General features: G+C 42.3%; 2 long non-coding RNA genes across 2 annotated transcripts; both read right to left on the bottom strand.

The window, feature by feature from the left end:
- Positions 1-18270: 18270 nt before the first annotated feature.
- On the bottom strand, positions 18271-19291 carry LOC123402425. Its single transcript, XR_006611276.1, has 2 exons — positions 19228-19291; positions 18271-18581 (listed from the first exon to the last, which is right to left on the bottom strand). It is a non-coding gene; the product is annotated as an uncharacterized LOC123402425 (long non-coding RNA).
- Positions 19292-20707: 1416 nt separating this feature from the next.
- LOC123402426 lies at positions 20708-22541 on the bottom strand. The gene is made up of 2 exons (XR_006611277.1): positions 22338-22541; positions 20708-20846 (listed from the first exon to the last, which is right to left on the bottom strand). It is a non-coding gene; the product is annotated as an uncharacterized LOC123402426 (long non-coding RNA).
- Positions 22542-23199: the final 658 nt, after the last annotated feature.

The raw sequence follows: 23199 nt of genomic DNA, 5'->3' as shown, positions 1-23199 counted from the left end.
ATTTGACCCAAATTTGTTGATTCGCTAAAGGGGAAGCGAAAGAATATCCTCAAGTATTAGCAGCTGAGTTTGTCAGATTCAACCACACCTAAAAGATTAGTGTCTGCAAGAAAAGTATCAGTACCAAAGTAGTATGATAGCAACGGTGTCAGAAACAGAACTGTTGACGGCAGACTATTCCTAACTGTTGTGTCAATGGCGCCAGTAAATAGCACATGGACGGGAAACTATTCTTCCCCGACAACGGCTCCAGAAAAGTCTTGCAACAAGTAGCAGCAAAGTAACAGCAGTAGTGACAGCAGTAGCAAGGAACAACAGTAGTGACAGCACTAGCGACAGCAATAGTAACAGCAGAGTAACAACAGCAACAGCGACAACAGTAGCAGCAAAGTAACGTAGCAAGGACTAGTAGTAAAAGACTCGTAGGCAGTGGATCGGTGATGGATGAGTTCATCATGTAACAGCTATAACACGGAGAGATATGTAACTAGCTCCCGTTCGTCAATCTAATGTAGGCATGTATTCTGTATGTAGCCATATGTGCTTAGGGAAAAGAACTTGCATGACATCTATTGTCCATCCCTCCCGTGGCAGCAGGGTCCTAATGGAAACTACCGGATATTAAGGTTCTCCTTTTAATAAACAACTAGACCAACGCATTAACACATGGTGAATACATGAACTCCTCATACTATGGTCATCTCCGGGAGTGGTTCCGGCTATTGTCACTCCGGGGTTGCCGGGTCATAGCACATAGTACGGGACTACAACTTGCAAGATAGGATCTAAAACAGACATATATTGGCGACAACATAATAGGTTCAGATCTGAAATCATGGCACTCGGGCCCTAGTGACAAGCATTAAGCATAGCCAAGTAGTAGCAACATCATTCTAGAACATAGTGGATACTAGGGATCAATCCCCGTCAAAAACTAAGTCGATTACATGATAGATCTCATCCAACTCATAGTCGTCCAGCAAGCCTATGATGACATTACTCACAAACGATGAAGAGCATCATGGAATTGTCGATGGAGGAAGGTTGAAGATGACGATGGTGACGATTTCCCCTCTCCGGAGCCCGAAACGGACTCCAGATCTGCCCTCCAGATGAAGAAGAGGATGTGGCGGCGCCTCCGTATCGTAAAACGCGATGAAACCTTCTCTCTGATTTTTTTCCGGGTGAAACGGATTATATAGAGCTGAGATTGGAGACGGAGGAGCCTTGTGGGCCCCGCAAGCCCTCACGGCAGGGCATGGGGGTGGCCGCGCCCCGTGGGCTTGTGGCCCACTGGCTCACCCCCTCCGGTGGATCTTTGCGCAGGTACTTTTCATTAATTCCAGAAAAATTCTCCGTAAATTTTCAGGTCATTCCGAGAACTTTTATTTCTGCACAAAAACAACACCATGGCAATCGTTAGTCCGGGTTAGTTCCATTCAAATCATGCAAATTAGAGTCCAAAACAAGGGCAAAAGAGTTCGGAAAAGTAGATACGACGGAGACGTATCAACTCCCCCAAGCTTAAAGCCTTGCTTGTCCTCAAGCAATTTAGTTGACAAACTGAAAGAGACAAAAGAAAAACTTTGATGAACTCTGTTTGATCCTGTTGTTGCAACTATGTCTAACTCATAACCAGAATTTCAGCAAGATCACAAGCAAACCACATAAGAAAATGACATCTAGGTCTCACGGTAAACTCATATTAATGGCATAATCAGCTAGCGAGCAAATAATAATAAGCCTCAAATGTCAACACTTCAATCAAAACAATCATGAAGTAGTGCGAACAGATGGTATCTCGCTAGCTCTTTCTGAGACTTCAAAACATAAATGCAGAGCACCTTCAAATACCAAGGGCTGACTAAACATTGTAACGCATGGAAAAGAAGATCCAGTCACAGTCATACTCAACACAGTTAAAAGCAAAGCATAAAAATGACAGAGGTGCTCTCTAATTGGTGCTTTTATAAGAGGAGGATGACTCAACACGAACAAAAATAGACATGCCCTTCGTAGAGGGAAGCATTGATTTGCACAGGTACCAGAGCTCAAGCTTCAAAAACAGAGATAATAATTTTGGGTGGCATGCTTTCATTGTCAACGCAATGACTAAGAGTTCTCACCATCTTCCACGCTACACATGCTATAGGCGGTTCCCAAACAGAAAAGTAAAGTTTTGACTCCCCCACCACCAATCAATCACACTCCACGGCTAGCCGAATCCTCCGGTACCATCCATACCAACATCAATCGTGGGGGATTTTTGTTTGCAATTATATTTTCGATTTGAGCATGGTACTGGGAATTCCAATTACCGGCCCCTTTCTCGTGAATGATAGTGAATAAACACATATCAAGGATAACACGCCTAGCATGGAAGATACTGATAGCCCCCTGTCACCACATGAGCGGTTCGGGCATGCAAAACAGATTATTTCTTGAAGGTTTAGAGAGTGGCACATGCAAATTTACTTGGAACGGCACGTAGATACCGCATATAGGTAGGTATGGTGGACTCATATGGAACAACTTTGGGTTTATGGAAGTGGATGCACAAGCAGTATTTCCGCTTAGTACAAGTGAAGGCCAGGAAAATACTGGGAAGCGACCAACTAGAGAGCGACAACAGTCATCAAAATGCATTGAGATTAACTAACATTGAGTGCAAGCATGAGTAGGACATAAATCACAATGAACATGAACATCATAGAGGCTATGTTGATTTTGTTTCAACTACATGCGTGAACATGCGCCAAGTCAAGCCACTTGAATCATTCAAAGGAGGATACCATCCTATCATACTATAACACAGTCATCTCAAAATTCATGTGGGCATCCAAGACAAACCATTATAAACTCCTAGCTAAATAAGCATGGCATAAGCAACTATGATCTCTAAGTTGTCATTGCAAACATGTTCCCTCACAACAAAGCTGAATCAGGCATGATGAGCTAGTCATATTTACAAAAACAAAATAGATCGAGTTCATACCAGCTTTTCCAGGCTCAATCACTTCATCATATATCGTCATTATTGCCTTTCACTTGCACGACCGAACGATGTGAACAATAATAAGCGTGCTCGTGCATTGGACTAAAGCTGGAATCTGCAAGAAAACACAAAGGAGAAGACAAAGTAATATGGCTCTTTGACAGCTAAACAGGTATGCATGCGAGGGCCACTAAACATTGTAACCAATATCTTCTACCTTGACCCAAAGAAAAAAAACTATTTTCACGGGAGAGCTCCCAACATGCAAAAGAAGAAAGAGAAAATCTTTTTGGTTTTTTTTCAAACTAGACAGACACACTCTCTCTCCCACTATCTCTCCCACTATCTCTCCCCTCTCTCTCCACCGCAACCCCCACCCCACCTAAGCGCCGCCGTCCTGCCCACCCGCTCCCCCACTCTCTCTCCCACTATCTCTCCCCTCTCAATCCACCACAACCGGCACCCCACCCCGGCGCCGCCGGCACCCACCGCTCCGCAGTGCCGCCGCCGCCACCCACCCCAGCGCCGCCGCCACCCACCCCACCCCAGCACCGCCGCCTCCACCCCACCCCAGTGCCGCCGACGCCACCCCACCCCAGCACCGCCGGCACCCACCCCAGCACGGCCGCCGCACCGCTGGCACCTACCCCGCCCCGGCCCACCCCAGCACGGCCACCGGACCGCCGACACCAACCCCGCCACGGCCCACCCCAGCACGGCCGCCGCGCCCCCATCGCCCCCAGTGCCCCTGCCGCCCCCCGGTGCCACTACCACCCCATCGCCCCCGCCGGTGAGTTCCACCGTCGGTCGCCCCTTTTTTCCATTTTTATGTTTTTTGTTTCGGTTAAATTGGTTAGTTTATAATTAGGTTAGTTTTATTTCTCATCAGGTTAGTTTATTAGTTTATTAAGTTAGTTTATTAGGTTAGTTAGTTAGGTTAGAAGAAAAAATAAGAAAAAAAGAAGGGAAAATGAAAAAGAAAAAAGGTGAAGAAGAAAAGAATTAGAAGAAGAAGGAAAGACGAAGGAAAAGAAGAAGAAGAAGAAGAAGAAGAAGAAGAAGAAGCAGAGGAGGAGGAGGAGAAAGAAGAAGAAGAAGAAGAAGAAGAAAGATTAGAGAGGAGAAGAAGAAAGATGAGGAAAAAGGAAAAGAAGGAAGAAGAAGAAGAAGAAGAAGAAGAATAAGAAGAGGAAAAAGGAAAAGAAGGAAGAAGAAGAAGAAGAAGAAGAAGAAGAAGAAGAGAAGAAGAGAAGAAGAGAAGAAGACATAATAAGTCCAAAATGGCATAATTAGCCCATTTAGCTCCAAAATGACATAATAAGTCCAAAATGGCATAATTAGCCCATATATTCTAGAGGCCCCCGACGCCCGACGCCACCAACCCCCGACCCTCGACCCTCGACCCCCGACGCCACTGACACCCGACTCCCGACCCCCGACGCCCGACACCACTGACCCCCGACCCCCGACCACCGACTCCCGACCCCCGACTCCACTAACCCCAGACCCCGACGCCCGACGCCACTAACCCTCGACTCCCGACGCCACTGACCCTCGACCCCCGACCCCCGACCCCCGACGCCACTGACCCTCGACCCCCGACCCCCGACGCCACTGAACCTCGACCCCCGACCCCGACCCCTACCCCCGACCCCCGACGCCACTAACCTCCAACCCCGGACCCCCGACACCTCTTTGGCCTCTTGTTGATCGGAAAGACCCCAACCCCCGACGCTAGTGACCCTCGACCCCCGACGACAGTGACCCCCGACCATCGACGCATTTAACCAACTCCCGACCACCGACACCCGACACCACCGACCCTCGACGCCACTAAGCCCCGACCCCGACACTTCTTCTACTTAATGTTGAACGATAAGGTGCTTTTCGGCCTTCTAGAGGCCCACGGGGTCATAGTTTTGTAAATTATGAGTTAGGTCACATATTTTCCGATTATGTTAATTATAAAAACATCATATTTGTGTTGATCGTGTGAATTTCAATGTGCAGTTGTTCGACGACCTCCACGTGCGTTGGACGAGCTCCGCCCTTGTGTTTGTTGGTGAGCACAAATGGCTTCTCCTCCTACCCCCTTAATTTGCTCTGTCCCGGTCTTCGTGCCGATGAAACTTGCTAGTTATAGGTTTCTTCAATCATGAGTATGCGTGACCAATATGCGTCTCCCGTTCGAAAGGGAGATATCTATAAATATGCATTTCTTTGCATATTTATAACCGCCATCCTTTTGAATTGTCCAACATTATCCATGGACAGCCCGAGTATGTGTAGATTGGGTTCGTTTTCCCGTATGCTGTGCTCTAGATTCGATGTAGAATTTCGTCAGTGCCTCCCTGTTGTTCTCCGGGTACACATCCTCTCTGCTTATTGCCGAGACATGTATCAGGAGAACAGCGGGGAGGTGCTGCCGAAATTCTGCGTCGCATCTGGAGCACAGCATGGGAAAACGAACCCAATCTACACATACCCGGGTGGGATTAGGACCTATCTTTACCTATTAGCGTGTAGGTTGCATGGACGTAATAAAACTGACAAACTTGATTAGCGTATGAATATAGATGATGAATTATATATTTATTTCTTGTGCGCCCATAGGTAGCTAGGCAACATGAGTGATCGTGCTTGGATGTACACTGGTCACCCTAGTCAGAAAGACATGACCCATGAATGGTTAACAAAAACCAGGGGGTTTGTGAAAGCCGCATTTGCAAATGGCCAGCAAAAAACATGGTGCCCCTTTCCCAACTGCGAGAACTGGAAAAAGCAGACAAAGTTTGAAATGGGTAAACACCTGCAGAAGTGGGGTTTTACGCCTAATTATACGGTGTGGATCTTTCATGGTGAGTCTGACCAACGTGCCAGAGCTGATGTCATTCGTCGTTGCACCGACGAGCATGGTACTGGGATTGAAGACATGGTCAAAGACTTTGATGATGCTCGGGATTCGGACGATGAGATGGAGGAATCTGCAAAGGCCTTCTATGAAATGTTGGAGTCTTCAAAACGTCCTCTCCACGAGCAGACTGAGCTATGTCAGCTGGATACCATCGCACAAGTAATGGCTCTGAAGGCTCAATTCAACCTAGGCAGAGAATACTACGATGCGATGATGACGATATTTGGATGCTTTCTACCCAAAGGCCATGTACTGCCTGCAAACCTGTACCAGTCAGAGAAAATCCTCCATGTACTTAAGATGCCCTATGAGAAGATGCATGCATGTGCGAATGGTTGTGCCTTATTTAGGCTTGAGTATGCGGCTTGAACTATTGCCCCATTTGCAATTCTTCCAGGTATATTGTTGTAGACAACGGTATGGGTGAGAAGAAACAGACCAAAATCCCCATTAGTGTTCTTCGGTATCTGCCAATCGTACCAAGACTTCAACGTATTTTCATGGTCGAAGAGGCGAACAGACAGATGACATGGCACAAATTTGGCAAAAGAACCGAACTAGATGCGGATGGGAACAAGATGCTCGAACACACTTCAGATGGTTTTGCGTGGAGGCACTTCGATGCATTACATAAGGATAAATCGAAAGATCCAACGCAACCTAGAGTTGCCATCAGCACGGATGGGTTCAATGTGTATGGTATGAAGGCAGCACAATACAGTTGTTGGCCTGTATTTGTCATTCCACTCAATTTGCCACTCGGAGAGATTATGAAAAGAAAGAACATTTTCCTGACATTGATAATACCAGGGCCCAACTATCTGGGGAAGAATATGAATGTGTACATGCAGCCTCTTAAGGCTGAGTTGCAAGAAGCCTGGGATAATGGGATCAAAACCTACGATGCGGCTACCAAAACAAATTTCAAAATGCATGTGTGGTACATGTACTTGACGCATGATTATCCGGCATTTGTGCTATTCACTGGCTGGTGTGTGCATGGAAGGTTCCTGTGCACCACATGCAAGGCAGCTCTTCAGTTCCGTTGGCTGCAGGCTGGTCGCAAGTTTTCTTGCTTCTACATGCATAGAAAATTCCTGGATCCTGACCATAAGTTCAGAAAAGACAAGAAGAATTTCATCAAAGGTAGAATTGTCAAAAACACTGCACCAGCTGCGTTGACAGGCCAACAGACCCTTGATCAGTTAAACGCTCTCGAGCCTGATCCTTTGCGTCTAGGATACTTCAAAGGGTATAATACGGAACACGCCTGGACTCACAAGTCATGCTTATGGGATCTGCCTTACTTCAAAGACCTCCTTTGCCCACACAACATCGACGTGATGCACACTAAAAATAATTTTGCGGCGGCCATTTTTGGTACATTGTTCAACATAGAGGGGAAGTCAAAAGATAATCCTAAGGCTAGAATCGACCTGGAGGCTCTATGTGATAGACCGTTGCAAACTTGCGACAACGGAAAGGAAAGCAAAGCATAGCGAAGCCAAAGGCATGGTTCAATTTAGCTAAAAATGAAATAATAAGCTCAGAATGGCATAAGAACCTTGGTTAGCATGGCTTCCACCTAAATGATATAATTAGCCAATTTAGCTCCAATGTGGCTTAATAAGCATAGTTAGCTCCAAAATGACATATTTAACCCAAGTGAGCTCCGAAACGACCTATAGTTAGCTAGGCTTCCACCTAAATGACATAATTAGCTTAGTTAGCTCCAAAATGACCTATTTAAAAATATGACCTATACTTAGCTAAGTTCTCTCATGAATGACATAATAAGGCCTACGTAGCTCCAAGATGACCTATTCCCCTAACTTAGGTATTAAATGGCCTATAATTAGCTTAGCTAGATCCAAAATGGCTTAATAAGCATAGTTTGCTCCGGAATGACATATTTTACCCAAGTAGCTCCGAAATGACCTATAGTTAGCTAGGCTTCCACCTAAATGACATAATTAGCTTAGTTAGCTCCAAAATGGTCTATTTAATAAAACATGACCTATACTTAGCTAATTATCCTCGAAATGACATAATTAGCTCCAAAAAGGCATTCTTAGCTAATTTAGCCCGAAGAAGGGGAGAAGAGGAGAAGAAAGAGGAAAAATAAAAAGAAGGAAGAAGAAGAAGAAGACAAGAAGAAGAAGAGAAGAAGAAGGACAAGAAGAAGGAGAAGGAGGAGAAGAAGGAGAAGGAGCTCCTCCTTCTCCTTCTTCTTCCTCCTTCCGTCGGGGAACGTCGCATGGGAAACAAAAAATTTCATACGCGCACGAACACCTATCTTGGTGATGTCCATCTACGAGAGGGGATTTGGATCTATGTACCCTTGTAGATCGCACAGCAGGAAGCGTTAAGAAACGTGGTTGATGTAGTGGAACGTCCTCACATTCCTCGATATGCCCCGCGAACCGTCCCACGAACCGTTCCGTGATCCGTCCCACGATCCGCTCCGATCTAGTGCCGAACGGACGGCATCTCCACGTTCAGCACACGTACAACGCGACAATGATCTCGGCCTTCTTGATCCAGCAAGAGAGACGGAGAGGTAGATGAGTTCTCCGGCAACGTGACGGCGCTCCAGAGGTTGCTGGTGATCTATCCCAGCAGGGCTCCGCCCGAGCTCCGCGGAAATAGGATCTAGAGGGAAATCTACGAAGTAGAGGTGTCGGGATGCACATGGCAAAAGTTGTGTCCATACACCCAAGACCTTCAGTATATAAAGGAGGAGGGGAGGGACCTTGCCTCGAGGCTCAAGGGAGCCTCAAGGGTTTAGCCCAAGGGGGGAGGAGTCGCTCTCCAATTCGGTTTGGAGGGGGAGGAGTCCTCCTCTTTTGTCCCACCTCCTCTCCTTTTTCTTCCTTTTCTCCCTTGTTGGTTTTGTCCTTCTTCCTGTGCAAGGGCCCTCCTGGGCTTGCGCACCAGCCCACTAAGGGTGGTGTGCCCCCACAAAGCCTTTGGGCTTCTTCCCGGGTGGGTGGGCCCCTCCCGGTAGAACTTCGGAACCCATTCGTCATTCCCGGTACGATGCCGGTAATGGCCGAAAACCTTCCGGTAACCAAATGAGACAAACCTATATATCAATCTTCATGTCCGGACCATTCCGGAAACCCTCGTGACGTCTGTGATCCCATCTGGGACTCCAAAAAAATTCGGTAACCAACCATATAACTCAAATACGCATAAAACATCGTCGAACCTTAAGTGTGCAGACCCTGCGGGTTCGAGAACTATGTAGACATGACCCGAGAGATTACTCGGTCAATATCCAATAGCGGGACCTGGATGCCCATATTGGATCCTACATATTCTCCGAAGATCTTATCGGTTGAACCTCAGTGTCAAGGATTCATATAATCCCGTATGTCATTCCCTTTGTTCTTCGGCAAGTCTCTTTACTCGTTCCGTAATACAAGATCCCATGAGATACACTAAGTCACATTGCTTGCAAGGCTTGTTTGTGATGTTGTATTACCGAGTGGGCCCCGAGATACCTCTCCGTCACACGGAGTGACAAATCCAAGTCTTGATCCATACTAACTCAAGAGACACCTTCGGAGATACCTGTAGAGCATCTTTATAGTCACCCAGTTACGTTGTGACGTTTGATACACACAAGGTATTCCTCCGGTGCCAGTGAGTTATATGATCTCATGGTCATACGAATAAATACTTGACACGCATAAAAACAGTAGCAATAAAATGACACGATCAACATGCTACGTTCATTAGTTTGGGTCTAGTCCATCACATGATTCTCCTAATGATGTGATCTCGTTATCAAGTGACAACACTTACCTATGATCAGGAAACCTTGACCATCTTTGATCAACGAGCTAGTCAACTAGAGGCCTACTAGGGACAGTGTTTTGTCTATGTATCCACACAAGTATTGTGTTTCCAGTCAATACAATTATACCATGGATAATAAACGATTTTCATGAACAAAGAAATCCAATAATAACTAATTTATTATTTCCTCTAGGGCATATTTCCAACAGTCTCCCACTTGCACTAGAGTCAATAATCTAGTTCACATCACCATGTGATTCTAACGAATCCAACACCCTTATAGTTCTGGGGTTTGATCATGTCTTGCTCGTGAGAGAGGTTTTAGTCAACGGTTCTGAACCCTTTTCAGATCTGAGTGAGCTTTACAAATCTTTATGTTATCATATAGATGCTGCTAGTATGTGCTATTCGGAAATATTCCAAATATCTACTCTACCATACGAATCCGTTTCAGTACTCATACTTATTCGGATTAGTGTCAAAGCTTGCATCGACGTTACCCTTTACGAAGAACTCTTTAACCACCTCCATAATCGAGAAAAATTCGTTAGTACATTAGTTACTAAGGATAACTTTCACCGCTCCTAGTGATTCAATCATGGATCACTCTTTGTACCTCTCAACAGACTTGAGGCAAGGCACACATCAGGTGCGGTACTCAACCTGGCATACTTTAGAGTCTACGGCTAAGGCATAGAAGACGACCTTCGTCTGTTCTCTTTATTCGGCCATGGTCGGGTTTTGAGTCTTACTCAAATTCACACCTTACAACATAGCCAAGAACTCCTTCTTTGCTGATCCATTTTGAACTCCTTCAAAAACTTGTCAAGGCATGCATCTTGTTGAAACTTCTATTAAGCGTTTCGATCTATCTCCATAGATCTTGACACTCAATGTTCAAGTAGCTCAATCCAGGTATTCCTTTGAAAAACTCCTTTCAAACAACCTTTTATGCTTCACAGAAATTCTACATTACTTCTGATCAACAATATGTCAACCACATATACTTATCAGAAATTCTATAGTGCTCCCACTCACTTCTTTGGAAATACAAGTTTCTCATAAACCTTGTATAAACCCAAAAGCTTTGATCAACTCATCAAAGCATATATTCCAACTCCGAGATGCTTGCACCAGTCCATAGAAGGATCGCTGGAGCTTGCATACTTGTCAACATCTTTAGGATCGACAAAACTTTCCGGTTTTATCACATGCAACCTTTTCGTTAAGGAAAAAAATGTTTTGACATCCTATGTGCAATATTTCATAAATAATGCAGCAACTACTAACATAATTCCAGCAGACCTTTAGAATCACTATGAGTGACAAAGTCTCATAATACTCAACTACTAACAAATCGAGCTTTTCTTAATGGTGACGTTTCATCATCATCGTATGTCTTCCTTATAAAGATCCATCTTTACTTAATAGTCCTATTTCATCCTATCGTTCACAAAGATAGGCGAAGTAGCAAACTTCGGGTCATATTTCATCCTATCGTTCAGAGTTTTTTATTTCGACTTGAGCAGTAGTTTCTTAACATCACAAGTATCCTTACACGCAAGAAAGTCCTCAGCTATCTCTCCCTCCATAGCACAGCGCGTATCAGGCATAACAGGCAATTCAGGCATAGTAGCAGGTTCTACATCAATAGTATCAGCAGTTTCAGAAGTATCATCACGTCTAGAAGCAACTCTAGCAAGTTGTGCATCAAGGAATGCACCTAGTTGCAAAGAAATATCTAGCATAGCATCATTAGGCATAGTATCAAGCATAGCATCATCAGGCATAGTATCAAGCATAGCATCATAAGGCATAGTATCAAGCATAGCATCATCAGGCATAGTATCAGGCATAGCATCATCAAGCACATGCGACATATCAAGATTTCTAGTAGGAGGCGATGTCACAAACTTACTCAAAACTGAAGGTGAATCAAGTGCAGAGCTAGATGGCAGTTCCTTACCTCTCCTCGTAGTGGAAGGCAAGATTTTAGTTCTTGGATCTGTCGGATTCCTCATAGTGACCACCAGACGTCAATCCCAAGCGACTCAGAGAATATAGTTGTGCATCCCCGGCAACGGCGCCAGAAAATTCGTGTTAACGGACAACTATTCCTGACTTGATGCCTCCCTGGCAACGGCGCCAGAAAATAGTCTTGATGACCCTCAAGTGTAGGGGATCGCAACAGTTTTCGAGGGTAGAGTATTCGAACCAAATTTGTTGATTCGCCAAAGGGGAAGCAAAAGAATATCCTCAAGTATTAGCAGCTGAATTTGTCAGATTCAACCACACCTGAAATATTAGTGTTTGCAAGCAAAGTATCAGTAGCAAAGTAGTATGATAGCAACGGTGTCAGAAACAGAACTGTTGATGGCAGACTATTCCTAACTGTTGTATCAATGGCGCCGGTAAATAGCACGTGGACGGGAAACTATTCTTCCCCGGCAACGGCTCCAAAAAAGTCTTGCAACAAGTAGCACCAAAGTAACAACAGTAGTGATAGCAGTAGCAAGGAACAACAGTAGTGAGAGCAGTAGTGACAGAAGTAGTAACAGCAGAGTAACAGCGGTAACATCGACAGCAGTTGCAGCAAAGTAACGTAGCAAGGACAAGTAGTAAAAGACTCGTAGGCAGTGGATCAGTGATGGATGAGTATGACGAATGTGATTCATCATGTAACAACTATAACATGGAGAGATATGTAACTAGCTGCCGTTCGTCAATCTAATGGAGGCATGTATTCCGTATGTAGTCATACGTGCTTAGGGAAAAGAACTTGCATGACATCTATTGTCCATCCCTCCCGTGGCAGCGGGGTCCTAATGGAAACTACGGGATATTAAGGTTCTCCTTTTAATAAAGAACCGGACCAACGCATTAAAACGTGGTGAATACATTAACTCCTCATACTATGGTCATCTCCGGGAGTGGTTCCGGCTATTGTCACTCCGGGGTTGCCGGGTCATAACAGATAGTAGGTGACTACAACTTGCAAGATAGGATCTAAAACACCCATATATTGGCGACAACATAATAGGTTCAGATCTGAAATCATGGCACTCGGGCCCTAGTGACAAGCATTAAGCATAGCCAAGTAGTAGCAACATCAATCTAGAACATAGTGGATACTAGGGACCAATCCCCGTCAAAAACTACCTCGATTACATGATAGACACTACTGAAATTCAGAAATTTGCCGTCTGCCATGGAGGACGGCAAAGGGGGGAACCACGGACGGCAAAGGCTTTGCCGTTGGTCAGCAGACGACATAGTAGACGACCAAAATAAATACGGTGAAGAGGTTCTTTGCCGTCTGCTTTTTTAAAGCGGACAACAAAGAATCTTTGCCATGAGGGGGCAGACGGCAAATTAAATGGGACGACACATACACCAACGGTCCCGTTAAGTGTTAACGACAGGCTTCCTCTCTTTGCTGTCTGCCATCCCCCCTTTGCCATGAGGGGGCAGATGGCAAAGGGGGAACCAAGCCCCTCTCTCTCCCCTCTTTGCCGTCTGCCATCCCCCTATTCCATGAGGGGGCAGACAACAAAGGGGGGAACCAGTCCCTCTCTCTCCCCTCTTTTTCGTCTGCCATCCCCCCTTTGCCATGAGGGGGAAGACGGCAAAGGGGGGAACCCAGCCCCCCTCTCTCCCCTCTTTGCCATCTGCCATCACCCGTTTGCCATGAGGGGCAGACGGCAAAGGGGGGAACTAGCCCCTCTCTCTCCCCTCTTCGCCGTCTGCCATCCCCCCTTTGCCAAGTGGGGGGCAGACGGGAAAGGGGGGAACCAACCCCTTTTTATTTTATTTCTTATTATATCCAGCATTTTTCACAATAATCAAGATATATATATATATATATTTGATATAAATAAATTTGTTTCCGTACTCATAACCATATTAAAAAAACTTTCATCCATAGTACATACATATTATGCAAGTTCCATCCGTACCAAACCATAAATTACACCAGTTTCATCCACATGCATACAAAGTTTCATATATACCCATATACTACAATAGTTTTAATACAAGCTTCCGTGAAGCCATGGTACAAGAAATCATCTTCAAGCATTCCATCAATATAATCCAAGCTTCTCGTGAAGTGAATGTAATCTGCAAAATGACAAATAAGAAAGTTAGAAGAATAATAATAGATGAAGAAGTATATAGGTTATTTCGGAGAGAAATTAGCCAACTATAGGCCATTTAATAGCTAAGTTGGATGGAATAGGTCATCTTGGAGCTACAGAGCCTTATTATGTCATTTAGGAGAGAACTTAGCTAAGTATAGGTCATTCTAGAGCTAACTTGGATAAAATATGTCATTTTGTAGCCAATTATCATTATTAATCCATTTTGACCTGATTATGTCATTTTGGAGATAAATTAGTCATTTTAATGAGCTAACCAAGGTTCTTATGATGTTTTTACCTAACTATACTAATTATGTCATTTTGGAGGATAATTAGCTAAGTATGTCTTTGTTGGGGGAAAATAACCTACGTAGAAGAAGAAAGAGAAGAAGCAAGAAGATAAGAAGCAAGAAGAGAAGAAGAAGGAGAAGAAAAAGAAGAAGAAGAAGGATGACGAGGAGAAGGAGGAGAAGGAGGATGATAAGGAGAAGAAGAAGAAAAGAATAAGGACAAGAAGAAGGAGAAGAAGGAAGAGAAGAAGGAGAAGGAGCTTCTCTCCTCCTTCTCCTTCTTCTTCTTATTCCTCATTCTCCTTCTTCTTCTCTTCTTCTTCTTCTTCCTTCCTTTCATTTTTCCTCTTTCTTCTCCTCTTGTCCCCTTCTTCGGGCTAAATTAGCTAAGAATGCCTTTTTGGAGCTAATTATGTCATTTCGAGGATAATTAGCTAAGTATAGGTCATGTTTTATTAAATAGACCATTTTGGAGCTAACTAAGCTAATTATGTCATTTAGGTGGAAGCCTAGCTAACTATAGGTCGTTTCGGAGCTAACTTGGGTAAAATGTGCCATTCCGGAGCAAACTATGCTTATTAAGCCATTTTGGATCTAGCTAGGCTAATTATAGGCCATTTAATACCTAAGTTAGGGGGAATAGGTCATCTTGCAGCTACATAAGCCTTATTATGTCATTTAGGAGAGAACTTAGCTAACTATAGGTCATTTTTTATTAAATATGTCATTTTGGAGCTAACTAACCTAATTATGTCATTTAGGAAGAAGCCTAGCTAACTATAGGTCGTTCCGGAGCTCACTTGGGTTAAAAATGTCATTTTGGAGCTAACTATGCTTATTAAGACATATTGGAGCTAAATTGGCTAATTATATCATTTAGGTGGAAGCCAAGCTAAGTATATAATATTCGTGAGCTAACCAAGGTTCTTATGCCATTTTGAGCTTATTATTTCATATTTTAGCTAAATTGGTCATTTTAATGAGCTAACCAAGGTTCTCATGATGTTTTCACCTAACTAAGCTAATTATGTCATTTTGTAGGATAATTAGCCAATTTAGTCTTTCTTGGATGAGTCTAAGCTACGTAGAAGAAGACAAAGAGAAGAAGCAAGAAGAGAAGAAGAAGTAAAAGAAGGAGGAGGAGGAGGAGGAGGAGGAGAAGGAGAAGGAAGAGGAGAAGAACAAGAAAAGAAGAAGGAGAAGGAGAAGGAGGAAGAAGGAGGAAGAAGGAGGAAGAAGAAGGAGAAGGAGGAGGTCCTTCTCCTTCTTCTCCTCCTTCTTCTCCTTCTTCTTATCTGTCTTCTTCTCTTCTTCTTCTTCTCTTCTTCTTCTTCTTCCTTCCTTTCATTTTTCCTCTTTCTTCTGCTCTTGTCCCCTTCTTCGGGCTAAATTAGCTAAGAATGCCTTTTTGGAGCTAATTATGTCATTTCGAGGATAACTAGCTAAGTATAGGTCATGTTTTATTAAATAGACCATTTGGAGCTAACTAAGCAAATAATGTCATTTAGGTGGAAGCCTAGCTAACTATAGGTCGTTTCGGAGCTAACTTGGGTAAAATGTGTCATTCCGGAGCAAACTATGTTTATTAAGTCATTTTGGATCTAGCTAGGCTAATTATAGGCCATTTAATACCTAAGTTAGGGGGAATAGGTCATCTTGCAGCTACATAAGCCTTATTATGTCATTTAGGAGAGCACTTAGCTCACTATAGGTCATTTTTTATTAAATAGGTCATTTTGGAGCTAACTAACCTAATTATGTCATTTAGGAAGAAGCCTAGCTAACTATAGGTCGTTTCGGAGCTCACTTGGGTTAAAAATGTCATTTTGGAGCTAACTATGCTTATTAAGACATATTGGAGCTAAATTGGCTAATTATATCATTTAGGTGGAAGCCAAGCTAAGTATATAATATTCGTGAGCTAACCAAGGTTCTTATGCCATTTTGAGCTTATTATTTCATATTTTAGCTAAATTGGTCATTTTAATGAGCTAACCAAGGTTCTCATGATGTTTTCACCTAACTAAGCTAATTATGTCATTTTGTAGGATAATTAGCCAATTTAGTCTTTTTGGATGAGTCTAAGCTACGTAGAAGAAGAGAAAGAGAAGAAGCAAGAAGAGAAGAAGAAGTAAAAGAAGAAGGAGGAGGAGGAGGAGGAGGAGAAGGAGAAGGAAGAGGAGAAGAAGAAGAAAAGAAGAAGGAGAAGGAGAAGGAGGAAGAAGGAGGAAGAAGAAGAGAAGAAGACGGAGCCTTATTAATACCTAAGTTAGGGGGAATAGGTCATCTTGCAGCTACCTAAGCTTTATTATGTAATTTAGGAGAGAACTTAGCTAACTATAGGTCATTTTTTTATTAAATATGTCATTTTGGAGCTAACTAAGCTAATTATGTCATTTTGTAGGATAATTAGCCAATTTAGTCTTTCTTGGATAAGTCGAAGCTACGTAGAAGAAGAGAAAGAGAAGAAGCAAGAAGAGAAGGAGAAGTAAAAGAATAAGGAGGAGGAGGAGGAGGACGGGGAGAAGGAGAAGAAGAAGAAAAGAAGAAGGAGAAGAAGGAGGAAGAAGAAGGAGAAGGAGGAATTCCTTCTCCTTCTTCTCGTCCTTCTTCTCCTTCTTCTTATCCTTCTTCTTATATTCTTCTTCTTCTTCCTTCCTTTCATTTTTCCTCTTTCTTCTCCTCTTGTCCCCTTCTTTGGGCTAAATTAGCTAAGAAGTTTTTTTTGGAGCTAATTATGTCATTTCAAGGATAATTAGCTAAGTATAGGTCATGTTTTATTAAATAGACCATTTTTGAGCTAACTAAGCTAATTATGTCATTTAGGTGGAAGCCTAGTTAACTATAGGTCGTTTCGGAGCTAACTTGGGTAGAATTTGTCATTCCGGAGCAAACTATGCTTATTAAGCCATTTTGGATCTAGCTAGGCTAATTATAGGCCATTTAATACCTAAGTTAGGGGGAATAGGTCATCTTGCAGCTACATAAGCCTTATTATGTCATTTAGGAGAGCACTTAGCTCACTATAGGTCATTTTTTATTAAATAGGTCATTTTGGAGCTAAGTAACCTAATTATGTCATTTAGGAAGAAGCATAGCTAACTATAGGTCGTTTCGGAGCTCACTTGGGTTAAAAATGTCATTTTGGAGCTAACTATGCTTATTAAGCCATATTGGAGCTAAATTGGCTAATTATATCATTTAGGTGGAAGCCAAGCTAAGTACATAATATTCATGAGCTAACCAAGGTTCTTATGCCATTTGAGCTTATTATTTCATTTTTTAGCTAAATTGGTCATTTTAATGTGCTAACCAAGGTTCTTATGATGTTTTCACCTAACTAAGCTAATTATGTCATTTTGTAGGATAATTAGCCAATTTAGTCTTTCTTGGATGAGTCTAAGCTATGTAGAAGAAGAGAAAGAGAATAAGGAAGAAGAGAAGAAGAAGTAAAATAAGAAGAAGGAGGAGGAGGAGGAGGAGGAGGAGGAGGAGGAGAAGGAAGAGGAGAAGAAGAAGAAAAGAAGCAGGAGAAGGAAAAGGAGGCAGAAGGAGGAAGAAGAAGGAGAATGAGGAGCTCCTTCTCCTTCTTCTCCTCCTTCTTCTCCTTCTCCTTATCCTTCTTCTTCTCTTCTTCTTCTTCTCTTCTTCTTCTTCTCTTCTTCTTCTTCCTTCCTTCCTTTTTGGAGCTAATTATGTCATTTCGAGGATAATTAGCTAAGTATAGGTCATGTTTTATCACTACAAGTAATAAGGTCAATTATGACTCCCTATATTCGTCGCTGATTCGTCATTGTTGTCGTTCATTGACCTTTTTTGACCAAATTTACAACGTCAACAATTGGCCGTCAAGAATGAACAAGCATGACCTTTCTAAAATTTTGGTCGTAGGTCTCTATTGACCAAAAAATTGGTTTGGTCATTACCCATTTGTGTGAGCCACGTAGGATCTGACGTGGCCAAGCTGACGTGGCATTGCTAGTGACCAAACGAAATCATCATAAATTTCAAAGCTCAGTCCACCAATCTAACCTACATGGGCCTAGCCCAATATCTATTTTACTATTGAAAATGTCTGATTTGTTAGCATTATTTTGCTAGAAGCACGCATATCTTAGGATAGGCCCATTTAAAAACAAGTACAACAGAATAAAATATTGCAGATAAACTGTATATTTCATTTCAGTAGCACATCACATGAAATACAATACATCATCCACCGAATCCTCCACACATAAAGGTTCAAGGCCTAACAAGTGCACATCAAAATAATTTTACAAATGCACAATAGAATACTTATGCAAGTGCAAGTGCATAGCAAAAGGACCCAACAAGTGCACAATCGCACATAAAGAGAGTTCGACAAAGTTTGAGTGAGAAGCACAAGTTTCTTCTCATACTCTTCCTCTGCACAATATGCCACTCAGCCACATGCTGCCCTGAAATTGAGTAAGTTGGTGTAACTCAAAAGAAATATCTAACAATAAGCACTTGACTTCGTATAAATGAATTGGTACCGAACTTACACATTAATAAAAAATGTTTCTATCCACTTTTTACTTTAAGCGATATAACGCTCTACAGTTAGCTCAAGTAACACGAAATTTGAATAAAAAAATACGAGTTAAGCAACCAAAATAAACTATCTGTCAACACAAATAAAATATGGAAATCAAGCAAAAGAAAAGGACTCCATCAGGCTGTGCTTGATGTATTAACATTGACCTCTAGTATATGTTACTGCATCAAATTTTAGAAAAGCTACATAATAATCCATCATTCGTTCTGAACCACATGCAATATTTAGGATATAACAAGAATTGAAACAAAGTTTATAAATATAGCACCAAAGAGAAGCAAGAGTCTCGAAAAGCTTTTCCTTATCAGTATAAAAGCTTTGTATGGGATCGAAGAGCTCCACAAGTTATTTTCATCAATAACTCCATCAAAACAAATATAGGACATTATTCAATAGCCAAAAGCAAAGTTCTTGATGGATAACAAAAAAGACGTTGTTCCTAACTACTACAAAATTCAAAAAGGAAAAAGATAAATAGTATTTGGTATATAGTCGTAATCGTTTACCAACAAAAGATGCATCACTCAGCCAGACAAGATTTATTTGTTCTTTTCCCTTGCTTGCCTTGTATTGCAAATAAACCAAACATATGTTTTCAAAGAAACTTTCAATATTGCCACAATATCTGATGGCCATGTCAAGACCTCATCTTAGATTATTTTCTACAATGAACATCAAGTGAGGAGGTCCACTAGTAAATACAAATTATATTTCTGCACACGTACAGGGATGATCACTAATTAATTCAACATATCCACCAAGAAATTTCGAATAATCATCACTAGTCAAATTATCGCTACTTATATCAATTAATCCTAGCTGAAATATTTCTGGAATAATAAATATCATAGAAAAAGAAGAAGAGACACACAATCACCAAACGGATCACAATGATCATCCTGTAAGGATCAATCAGGCTTGAAGGAATGGGAACCTTTCTGGACAGTGCCCGTGCATAAAGGTCATCCTGTAAGGATTTTTTAACTTATGAAGGATGCACTCAGTGCATAAAGATCACTTGATTATTCAAAGAAGCATAAAAATATTACTTCCTCCAATCTAAATAAGTAAACTAGAACAACTTCAGATAGTTCAAAACCAGGCAATACTTAAAGATATTTTTTCAAACAAATGAATAATAGAGTACATACTCCCTAAATAAAAAAATAGAAAGTTAAAATTTCAGAGATCTAATAACCTAACATAATCAACTAATCATACAAGTCAATTCTGATAGTGACCATGAAAATGCATTAAAATGACGAGAAACTCACAGGATAGGGGGATGAGGAAAATCAGTTTTTTCAACCACCATGATGGTTCCCATGGCGCTGTTCTGGCTGTTTGAACCTCAATCCTATAAAGATCAAAGTTGTAGTTCAATGAAAAAATAAATACTTCCAGATAATTATGGTCTAATACACCTCAATCCTATAAAGATCAAAGTTTTAGTTCAAAGAAAAAATAAATACTTCCAGATAATTATGGTCTAATAAAAAGGGTATGCATATGCCATAACTAGTGAGTTTGATTAAACATAAATAACATGAAGCTCTAGAAGGGGCAAACATAAATCATAACCTAAACCAGATAAACATAACTTTAAGTTCTCTTTTGTTTGCATGAAAAAAAACCTAGTAAACGCATAATTAGAATCTCGCAAACTAAATGGTAACAGCTCAAAATAACCATTAAACATAGAGATATATACTTCTGCAAGTTCTAAAATCTCTTTGTGTACTCTGCACTATCTAGAAGCATGTATAATCTCAACCAAACAAAAGTGTAGATGTTAATTGCGTGCAACACAACTATTATTTTATAGGATAGTGATCTACTACTAGAACATGAGAGAACAAGCAACAAATCAAGACAATGTTTACAATAAAATTATCAGTCAATATTGATAGATAAGAATAATGGATATAAGTGAACATTGCATATGTTAAAATTATAGAAACCATTAGTTAGTATGTTAAAATCTTCTGGAATAGCATGTGTTCTATTGATCAAAACACTTTGATTAGCATGGTAACACCATGTGAGTGAGCCTCCAAACAGTCCTTCAACGCTCCTCAACTTTTCTCATGCCCACCATCATCTGGAGCCACTCCACCAGATGCACCTGCAGGTCATCCATATTGTAGTCCATTAACATACATGTCCAGTTTTCCAGTAACCAGTAGGGTAGCACGATAGGAAAACAAATACAAGTTGGAAAGGTGACATAAGTGCTGCTATGTTTAGGCAAACTGGGATATCAGGATATTACAACTGAAATAAATTGTCGCTGCTAGCAGATGCAATGTTGATGTTATAACAAAATGGACACTAGTATGGATTCCTAACAATACAATATATGCACACTTCATGAGCTGGCTGCCAATAATTGTCAGGCTCCTCCCAACCATTGCTTCAAGTGGCAGCACGCCAAATTCTAGACATCACTCTTCTAGTTTAATAGACATGTGTTGGCATATTTATGGTCCACATACTTGAAACAACAGCAGAGTAAAAGGTAAGCGCTCCTACAAAGCTAACTGCTTTCAAGCATAAAGAAGTATTATTTACAGACTTCTTACAACAGAGGAAGTATTATTTACAGACTTCTCGTCACTCTCTCCCTCCAGCAATCAACACACAAGCAATGCACATCCATTAGAAATAGGGGCGGAGCTCCTCGTAGGGCGAGGTTGGACGCTCGCCCTACCTTGATTTTTGGTGATTTTGTTTTATACGTATACGTACATACAGACTGATCGATGTTGAAACTAAAGCTTCTTGAAAATTCCCGTGAAATCATTTTGGGCCGTGATGGAACTTGGCACTCATCTCAACAGATTATTGGGCTATAGCAACCAACACTCTAGCAGGTCCAGAACCCAGCATCGCTCGATCCTCATCCAGTCCTATGTTCATCCACGCCATGCAGGACTGACGCCATGGACAAGAACGGACGAGCGGCGCACATTCGCTGCAGCCAGCAGGAGCGGCCATGGCGCATGTGACTTGTGACTTGTGAGGCCAACGATCAATAGAGTGCACCAGGACGTGGTCTCGTATTCGCATTTCCGGAAGCCAGCAAGAGCGTGCTAACAGCATGAGGCCGGCGGCGAGAAGAAGATGACGAATAGGAAAGGAAATGCGCTAGCAAAAACTAGGAGTAGAGGTAATTTTGTGTTAAATTTTTATAGTATCATTTTCTTCAGATAATGAATTGACAATCTACAACAACAATGTTATGTTTAGTGTCGTTTTTGTGATGAATAAAGCTTATTGATTCGATTGATTTTTTCATTAACCTGGCTGACTGCACGTTAAATTCGGTTACGAGGTTCTCCTCAAATTGGGGTATGATAATCAAATAAAAATGCAGTCATGGCATAGTCATTTTGGTTTTGCATCAAACAAATAATTTTATGCTGGAGAGTTCGCCCCACCTCAAAAAAGTTTTGTCCTCCGCCACTGATTAGAAATATGCAACATCCACATGCATTATTCAGCAAACACATACTACATCGAGCACACACGCGCATCATTCAGCAGGCACAAAGCACATCCAGGACACACCTATTATCCAATGAGAACAAGTGAGAGAAGAGAGGGACTAAAGTACCTCTGTGATGGAGGGGAGGCAAATTAGGGCGTCGGCGTTGCATCGGTAGCTTAGATGTTCTTGGGGAGGGAGAGGAGCAGCAGGCTCGCTTCCACGGCAATGTAGGGGTCGGGGGCATGTCAGGGCGGTAGTGGCCGCAAAGTGCTTAAAGCGGGTGAGGAAACTTGTAGAGTCGGTGGTGAAGCTGAGCTCGCCGGCGGCAGATGCATGTCGGAGCGCTCGTCAGAGGGAGATGCATCTCGGGGAGCTCGTCGGTGCGGCGGCAGACTCTTGGCACTCAACGGCCGGAGGAGAAGCTCGGGGTGGAGTGCTTCAGGGTCGAGGGATCACCTAATCAAGCAAGCGGAGATTGGTTGGCGGCGGTGGCAGCGGCGGCGCCAAAGAGAAACCCTAGCGGATGGTGGCTCCGAGGGAGAATGGGAGGTTTTGGGCTGTGGCGTGGATAGGTAGCAAAGAGAGGTAAATGTGGCCCAAAATTTGGTTTTTTCCTTGAGAAAAACAGCCCGAAATTTGCTCTCTCACTCAGCAGCGGGTCCAATGCCACGCGCGGACAACGAAATAATTGTTCCCCATCAAGCAAGTGCGCGGGAGACCGCCGCGGCTGGGCTCTATTTTTTCTCTTCTATGGCTTGGTGGCATCTACGTGGCACAATTACCCCAAAACAGATCCACCTGGCATAAATCTAAAAAAAAAGTTTATTTATTCATTTTTTTGGCAGAAAAATCATGTTTCCAAAGAGTGTATTATTCACTTCTAGAAAAAGTGTATTATTCATCGATTATCTATCCCTTGAGTAGGTCAATGAGCTCTACATAAATATCATTGTTGTATGTAAAATTGTTGATTTAAGTAGTGGGTAAA

This window comes from Hordeum vulgare, chromosome 6H (assembly GCF_904849725.1).
Source record: "Hordeum vulgare subsp. vulgare chromosome 6H, MorexV3_pseudomolecules_assembly, whole genome shotgun sequence".
In the NCBI taxonomy this organism is placed as follows: domain Eukaryota; kingdom Viridiplantae; phylum Streptophyta; class Magnoliopsida; order Poales; family Poaceae; genus Hordeum; species Hordeum vulgare.
The sequence above is the reverse complement of the archived record's forward strand: the minus strand, read 5'-3'. Positions and strand labels throughout refer to the sequence as shown.